Below are 9,482 nucleotides of genomic sequence, written 5' to 3'. Positions count from 1 at the left end.
TGAGACCAGCCTGGGCTACACAGTGGTGCTCTATCTCAAAAGATAAAACAAAAGAAAACTTGGAAATGGTTCTGTACTTGTGTATGTGTAGAAGTTTTAATTGTCCTTGATTTATCTAAAGTTCAGAGAGCGATTTAAGGGCTGTCATAGACTGATATGTAATTCTTAGGCCAAAGCCTAAATATGAACAAGAATTATTTTTTTAAAGATTTTGATTTTTATTTATGTGTATGTCTTGTGTTTCTGTGTGTGAGTGCCTGCAGAAGCCAGAAGGGGACATCAGAAGCCCTGGTGTTGGAGTTACACGAGGTTGTGAGCTGTCCAGTGTGGGTGCTAGGAACCAAAGTCAGGTTCTCTGCAAGACCAGTTCAGTGCTCCTAACCACTGAGCCTTCTGTCCAGCGCCTGAACAGGAATTCTTGACGTGGGCACTTGGCACCCAGTGGATTCTGGGACTACTGTCCAGGTGATTTTTGCTTCATTATGGATTCTATTCCTCAGGGTAGAGAGAGTGCATTCCACATCTTTATCATCTGGGCCAAGACATTGTAGACACACGTCCTCCTCTTAGGACCCTTTCCCAGTGCTGGGGAGCTGTCCATATAAACTGCTACAGCAACAACTGTGCGTTCCTCTAGCTCCGTGTTTTCTGATGAGGTGACATGGAACTTGGTGGATGCGTGGTTTGGTCCCATTACAGATGGCAATATCTATTTTACCTTGAGAGTGAGGTGTTTGGCTCTTGATTGAGAAATGTGAAACGGGAAACCAAAGGAAGGATGCTGGCAGTACAGGGGGAATCCGAAGGGTGAGGAGGGAGAAGGATGCTAACATCCGCAAATAAAGCTCCAGTCAAGGACCCGGGCACTTGCCTGTCTTGATTTCCTGGATTCTGAGCGACTGCATCCTTTCCCTCTGGTTTTCAGTGTGTCTTCCAGGGTTGAGTATCACCTTATCTACTAAGGCACACTTGGGTTTGTTAGTACTACAGTTTCTGAATGTTCAAAATTGACCATAACATCTTGAGGGAAAGGCAATGAGAGTTACTAAAGTATCTATTCAGGCAATCTAAACCTCTTCTTGTCCCTGGTACTTGATCTTTTCTCTGAGTTACCAGTGAGTCAGACAACCAGCATCGCCTACCAGTGACGTGACTCAAGCTGTCAGTGATCCAGGTAGTTTTACTGCTTTTACGTGTACCGACACAACATACTTGTTTGGTGCCTGTGTATTAAATGCATTTTCTCTGAATTCCAGCCAGTTTCTATGATGCATGGAAATTAAAAATAGTGCTGTAGGATGCTTAGGATGACACATTAGGAGACTTTTAGTCAAGTATCTGATTTATCTATCACTCACAAAGTGTTTGACTTGAGCACAGCTATCTAACCTCTGTGAAGGGCAAAGCTGTCCCATGAGAACTGGTTTAAGATGCTATGACAGAATATGTAGAAAAAAGCAGAGGGAGATATCACTGATCTATAGATCACCCTCACATAGCTATTCTTATAATTATTTTTTTCAGTAGCATTTTATTGTAAAAGTTAACTATTCTTTAGTCATGATATGGAAGGAAAGTTCTTTGTGTGTGTGTGTGTGTGTGTGCGTGCATGCATATGACAGCCAGAAGTAAACATCAGTACGTTTTCCTCAGTCACTTTTCACCTTATTTATTTATTTTTTTGTCTTTTTGAGATAGGGTTTCCCTGTAGCCACAGCTGGCCTGGATCTTACTATATAGGTGAGGGTGGCCTCCATCTCACAGAGATCCACCTGCCTCTGCTTCCTGAGGTTTCCATCTTATTTTTTTTTAGACAGGGTCATTCAGTGAACCCTGAGTGCATGGATTCAGCCAGACTGGCTGGCTAGTAAGAATAGGGATCCTCCCATCTCTGCACTAGGATTACAGGTGTGCGCCTTTGTGTGGGTACTGGGGAGCAATCACAGGTCTTCATGGTTGCATAGTGAACACTTACCAACTGAGCCAGCTTAGAGCCCTCTGAGTTATAAATTCATATAAACCATTGTAGACAGCAACAGAATGGAAATAGGATTTGGGTTGCTCTGTTACAGATATTTGACCCTAACCTCAGCGTTCACCCCTTCCCAGGCTATTCTGCAGTCTCCCCTGAATTCATCTAATTTTACCAATAAAATTCTGTTTTCCGAAGACTTTGATGCCTGCCTGTATTAGGGTTTTGATGCTGCCGTAATGAGTTATCATATATCTAGTAGTTTAAAGCAAGGGGAATTCACTGTCTTACGCTTTCTGTTGGTGACAGTCCAACAGGTCTCCCTGGGTTAACATCAGGGTATCAGCTGGGATGTCTCTTACTGGGGGCTTTGGGGGCAGGGTTGTTTCCTAGGTTCATTCAGGTCGTCCCAATTCAGCTCCTGCAGTTATGATAAAGATTCCTGCTCCCCTGCTGGCTGTCAGCCCAGTCACCTGCTCCCTGGCCTCATGCTCCCAACCTTCCTTAAACACTAGCAAATAAAGTCATAATTTGCATTTTTACCTTGCCTTTGGCTTTCTTTCTTGTTCTTTTGCCTTCCTATTTTTCTCAGTGTTGAAGTCATTTTATTTTTAAAATTTTAGTCTTTGAGAATTTCATACACATGTACATTGCAATATGACCACATCCACCCTCCATTTCTTCCCCTTCAACTCCCTGCCATGAATCCACCCCAACACATCTCCCTTACAACTTCATATCTCCTTCTCCTTCCCTTCCTCTTCCTTCTCCCTTTCTTCCTTCTCTTCTTCCTCTCTCCTCCTCCTCCTCCTTCTTCTACTTCTTCTCCTTCCTCTTCCTCCTCCTCCTCTTCCTCCTCCCCATCTTTCTCCTTCTTCCTTTCCTCCTCCTCCTCCTCCTCTTCCTCCTCCTCCTTTTTCTTAATCCAGAGTCCAATTAGTGCTGCTTATGTGTGCATGGGTGTGGAGCCTTCCACTGGAACAAGATGTGGAACATATGGATAGTGGATACAAAGTGCTGACTGCTTGCATGATCTATCATCTATCTATCTATCTATCTATCTATCTATCTATCTATCTATCTATCTATCTATCTATCTATCTATCTATCTATCTATCTATCTATCTATCTATCTATCTATCTATCTATCTATCTATCTATCTATCTATCTATCTATCTATCTATCTATCTATCTATCTATCTATCTATCTATCTATCTATCTATCTATCTATCTATCTATCTATCTATCTATCTATCTATCTATCTATCTATCTATCTATCTATCTATCTATCTATCTATCTATCTATCTATCTATCTATCTATCTATCTATCTATCTATCTATCTATCTATCTATCTATCTATCTATCTATCTATCTATCTATCTATCTATCTATCTATCTATCTATCTATCTATCTATCTATCTATCTATCTATCTATCTATCTATCTATCTATCTATCTATCTATCTATCTATCTATCTATCTATCTATCTATCTATCTATCTATCTATCTATCTATCTATCTATCTATCTATCTATCTATCTATCTATCTATCTATCTATCGATCTATCTATCATCTATCATCTTCTATCTGTCATCTATCTGTCATCTATCTATCTATCTATCTATCAGGATAAGGTTATAGCTCAATGGTAGCATACTGGACTTGAATGCATGAGGTTGTATGTTTAATCCCCAGTGCTGCCACCCAAAAAATTGAACTAAGAAAATCTAATATCTATCTATCTATCATCTATCTATCTATCTATCATCTATCATCTATCTATCTATCATCTATCAACTTCTATCTGTCATCTATCTATCTATCTATCTATCTATCTATCTATCTATCTATCTATCAATCATCTATCATCTATCATTATAATGATAAGCATGGCCAAATGTAGGCAGATATATGTTCTCTTATCATTGTATGACATCAATACAGGACTTTGTATTCCTGCGCGAAGTCTATTGTAGACTTGCATAAGAAAAGAAAAATGATTATTACAAATTTGTTTCCACCCACAATCTATTGTTACATGATTCTCTTTTGTCTTCCAGTCACCCTTGGGTGAGTGTTCTCTCACTTAAATATCCACAGAGAAGCAGTTCCCATTTGGAGGTCTTTCCAGGGCGAGGGAAATGTATTCCTTTGCATGTTCACTTTGTGGTTGTCAGTTTCCTTGAGTGTTCTTTCTGGGAAGTCCCTTTGGACTCAGCTTGGCTCATGTTTGTAGGAATGGCTGGAAGACAGCCTTGTTTTTGATAACGGCCTTTCATTTCATCACATCTGACACATTCAGAGCTCCACCTAGCCTCAACATGGTACCCAGAGCCTTTCAAATCACACATTAATCTGTTTCAAGTTGACCATTGTCCGGTGTTCAGGCCTTTGCCTGGAAGAAGCCGGGCTGAGGGAGAAAGGAACTCATATCCTGTCAATAAGCGCTAAAAATATTGAGTGTGGCAGGCTACGTGTTTTCTTTCTTATGAAAAGCTGGTTAATATTCGGTGGTTGGAGGTTAATACCCCATTCATTTTATTCACTTTACATCCTGCACACAGCAGTGACTGTTCTAGTTCAGCTCCTAATTCATACAAGTCTGGTTCTAATCAGGAGATTAGTAACTTACTGCCTAAGCAGAAACAAATCACACCCTTGCTCAGCTTATCTCTCTACTTGTGCTCAGACATGTATAAGAAATCGACTCACTCATGGGCAGATGCGGATGCTTCAGAGAGGCCAGTGGAGTTTCATCCATGTGGGTAGATCGAGGAAATTTCATGTGTGGTGCAAGGATGAGAGAGATACAGATAGATGACGTGAGGTAGGAATTATCTAAATACATTCGCAGGCACCGAGGCCTTCAACCTTGCTCAGGAACTAAGACTCTCTGGCAGTTTTTCCATCTCAACTGCCTTCTGCTTTGCCATTTTGTAGAATATTGGACCCTTTCCTAAGTTTATTAAAACCCATTTTTTCTATAAATTAATTTTTCTTTTCCGGGCTTTTGAGAGATTAGAATCTATACTTTTTGTGTTTTTTTCCTCAAGGAGGTGGAATTCCAGGTAGACGGAGATGAGGGGAATGGTAATGGAGTTTTTTTCTGATTGTGCAAGGAAAGCTTTAAAACCAGTCAGCAATGCCAGGGGTGGTGGTGTGCGCCTTTAATCCCAGCCCTCGGGAGGCAGAGGTAGGTGGATCTCTATGAAATCGAGGCTACCCTGGTTCACATCGTGACTTTCAGGTGGGCTGTGACTAGGGAGACCCTGTCAAAAAAAAAAAATCAACAAAAAGACAAATAAAATAAAATAAAATGAATAAAATAAAACCAGTCAGCAAAGTAGGGAAGGGGCTCACTGACGATCATTTGAAATCATAGATTTGCCTGGAAAGGGTTAAGAGCAGGCCCACAGGCTCACACACTTGGTTTATGATTTAGTCACCATTTTCAAGCCAATGTCTATGCTCAGGAGAGGAGAGGAACTTTGCCAAGGAATTCGCATTTCAGGTGGCTGCAGCACAAGATGGTTGACTGAAAGAACTGATCATCACAGTGACATCTGTCTGATGGTGAGAATAGTTGGTACTTGGTGTTTTATTGTGTCTGTTTTTAAAATTTTTTTTTTTCATGTACGTTCAACAGGTACGTTGTGCTTCTAAAAAGTGGATACAATGGAGGGGCTAGAGACGGCGCTCTGTTGGCAGAGTGCTTGTCTGGCATGTGTGAAGCCAGGGGCTTGATCTCAGGGCCACATAAACTGTGCATGGGGGCTCATGCCTGGAAGCCTAGCACTGGGAAGATGGACGCAGGATGATTAGGCATCAGCCTGGGATCCATGAGAACCTGTCTCAGACACAACCTAAAGCAAATTAAAATAAAGTCAGAAACAGGGCTGTAGAGATGGCTCAGCACTTGGGAATACTTGCTGTTCTCCCAGAGGGCCCAGGTTCGATTCCTAGCATCCATGTGATGGCTAACAACTGCCTGTAACTCCAGTTCCAGTGGATCCAACACCCTCTTCTGGTCTCTGCAAGCATTGCACACATATGGTATCTTTACATACATGCTGGCAAAACACTCACACATTAATATTAATGATAATAATAATGATGATGAAATAATTAAAAAGAGAGTAAGAAGAAGGTCTTAGTATTTGACACAATGCCTTACTTAGAGATGCTGAGTTTGATTATGATGTCTTACCCAAAGGATGTTCCCCAAAGCCTTGGAGAAGTGGGAATAAATGAGATGCTAGTTAGGCTTATTTGAAGGCTTGAACTCCATCCATCCATATGACCTGGACACCTAAGATACCATCCTTTCCTTTCCTCTTTGGTGGCTCTATTGCGGAAAAAACATAAACTGCTGGGGGAGGAGACGCTTGGAGTGATCTAGCGGCCTGCAAGTCACTCAGGGACCCTCTGGGTTTCAACTTTCCTGAGTCATCCTCCATGCTGGGGTGGGCTTTGATTTGTCCATGATCCAGTAAGTAGCCCCTCACTAACACTCCTATAAGCAACCCCAAAGAACTCACTGGTTCATCAAGTCGGATTTTGGTGGTATGGTTACTTTGGACTGTTGTAGGGCCCCTATCAGGAGTGAACAGACATTTCTTCATGCCTCCCCAGGAATAGTGCCACTCGACAGTCCTTCCATTTTTATGGGAGCTATATGCTAGACTACCATCCCACAGCACCTTCTCCAAAAGAGCGTCAACCCTGACACCAAAGATAATGATTGCGTACAATATAGTACTTAGAATTGGGATCTTTTCCCCCAGCACCAGCGTCTGTCTCCATAAACATTCATATTTTGTCCTTTTCACTCACCAATGTCATGGCAAAGCTGGATGCTACAGGGTTGAGAGCATCTGCCTGTAGAGATTAAGTATTACACAACGCATTTAGTGGGAGGCAGAGAGAAGGCATTCTAAGTCAAGTCTCTAAGGACCACTGTTGTCCTGTGGAACTCAGATCTCCAAAGAGCAGAAGCTAAGTAGTATTCACTCGGGTCTGCCGGCTTCCCTGAACCGCTTCAGGCTTCTCCCTACCATGAGTATGAAGAGGTGCCCAGGCCACTGTTAACCAGCAAACGGTCTGCAGAACAAATGTTTTTGTGGCGGGAAATAAAAACACCAAGACGGATGCCAAGCGAAGTGGCTGGAGGAGTGCGATGCCGTTCAAGAGCGTGATTCATTAAGTCTTGTCTGAGTGTCAGATGTTCAGCATTCGGGCCCATTGCCTCAAATTTAAATCATTTTTTAAAGAAGTGCCGGAAAAGGTGCTGAAAGGCACGGCGCTCTGTTCCCTTGCTTGAAAAACAGTGTCTGCCTGTGCACTGCGGCGGAACTTTGCATTTTGGCGAGACACCCGGTGTGGGGCCGTGCTCAAGCACTGGCCTTATTTATTATTTATTTATTTTTTTGTACAGTCACCTAAAGGCAGGAAGAGAAAATAGTATTTCCACAAGCCAAAGAATCCCTCCCGGTGGCATCTGTGAAATAAAAAAAAAACAAAAGCCTAAATGGCAAGCTTCAGAGAGGAACTCCATCATAACATGGACCTCTGAGTATCCAGAAAGCCACAGCCTCCTACTGAGAGCAGAGGACCGTGCTTTTTCTGCTGGGAGTTCTGGACCCCTGTATTCATTTTCAAAGCCCCTAGAAAGCCTGGGTCGTACTTTATCAGCACCAGTTAGGAGTGAGGCTGAGGTTGCCATGGCATTAGATTACTGTCAATACCCAGAGAACTCACTGAACCTCCAAACAGATTGGTCCTTCAACATCTTCCAAATGCCTCTGGGGACCCTAGCTGCCACTTCCTCCTCACACAAAAAGGGAGTGAGCCTACCCCAGGGTGAGCCTTAGGGCAGAAGGTTCAATGAAGCAACAGAGTTTGCAGTGGAATAGTGGGTGGTAAATGAGGTGCCTAGAGAGGCCAGATTCACAGAGGACAGGAGGAGTGTGGAGGCCCAGGGTCCTCGGAACCTGGAAGAGCTCAGGGTTCAGTGGGAACAGTTTCAGTTTCACAAGTTGAAGAGTTCTGGAGGTAGATGGTGGTTGTGGCTACACAACAGTTGAATGTACTTAACGCTTCTGAATATTGCTTTAGAAAGGGGTGAAGATGGTGCCTTCATGGTATGTATACTTTACCACCATTTAGAGAACGGAAAAGGATGAGGCAGCCAGATGTGGAAACATTAGAAAGCTCCTAGGTGAAACTCTTAAGGCTTCTGCTGGAGCGAATAGTACCCATGAGTGAAAAGTAGCTTGCATGCGGAGCTGAGCCCTGGGTAGCAAAACCTCGAGCAGTTCTTGACAAGGATGGTATGCATCTTACTATAAGTACAATTTTTGCTAGATAGAAATTTCATCACGTTCTTGGACTTTTGCTGACCCCAGGCCTTTAGCAGAAGGCTGGAAGATTTGTTTAAGACTTAGCTCAGAAATTAAGCTGGTTGTGCTTCCTCCAATTCTAAGAAGACACAGTAGGTAGTTAGTTGACTCATGTTGGAGGCTGACTGGGGAGTAGGTAGACATGGGCAGATTAAAACTGGCACCAAGCAATGACAGTGGTGTTCCAATGGTGTATAGATCTGTAATACTTTCACAGATGTAAATCTTACGCTCCTCAGAACCAACCTCTAGTAAAGCTGCACTAGTGCCTGGAATGTGCTGTGTCCTTAGTGTGTATGTGCATGTGTAATGTATGGGACTGTTCACACAGATGTAGGACATCTGGTATCCTGATCCGTCACTCACCTTCTTAGTCCCTTGAGACAGGATCTGTCAGTGAAACTGGAACTAGGTTGGCAGCCCATAAGCCTCTTGTCTCTGCCTGTGCTAGATAGCTTTAGTGTCAACTTGACACACCTGGGTTGAGGGAGCTTCAGTTGAGGAATTTCCTCTATTGGACTGGCCTGTGGCCATGTGTGAGGGCATCTTCATAATGAGTGATGTGGGAGGGCCCAGCTCACTGTGGGTGGTGCCACCCCCGGGCAGGTGGGCCTGTGTTGCATAAGAAAGCAGGCTGAGCAGGGGCCAGGGGAGCAAGCCAGTAAGTAGCATCCTCCATGGCCTGTGCTCCAGCTCCTGCCTCCAGATTCCTGCCCTGAGTTCCTACCTTGGGCTCCCGGATGAACTGTGACCCGGAATATGTAAGATAAATAAACCCTTTCCTCCCCAAGTTGGTAGTGGTCAGAGTGTTTTGTCACAGCAATGAAGAAACAAACCAGGACACTGCCCCTCACAGTGCTGGGGTTCCAAGTGTAGGTACAAGGGTGCCCAGCTTTTTATGTAGGAGCTGAGGATTTAACAGGGGCCCCCAGGCTTGCACAGCAAGCATTCATACCCAGTGAGCCATTTCCCAGCCCTGCTTGTCACCTTCACACATTGCATCATTTCATCTTCAACCTATTAGTGGATTAAGAGACTCAGAGAAAGGAAACCAGGGCCGCTGCACTAACAAATAAAAAAGATTTAATTCCAATGTTGTTTGGGG

The sequence above is a fragment of the Nannospalax galili genome, unplaced genomic scaffold (genome assembly GCF_000622305.1).
Source record: "Nannospalax galili isolate Female #2095 unplaced genomic scaffold, S.galili_v1.0 scaffold145, whole genome shotgun sequence".
Lineage (NCBI taxonomy): Eukaryota > Metazoa > Chordata > Mammalia > Rodentia > Spalacidae > Nannospalax > Nannospalax galili.
Note: the sequence above shows the minus strand (reverse complement) of the source record.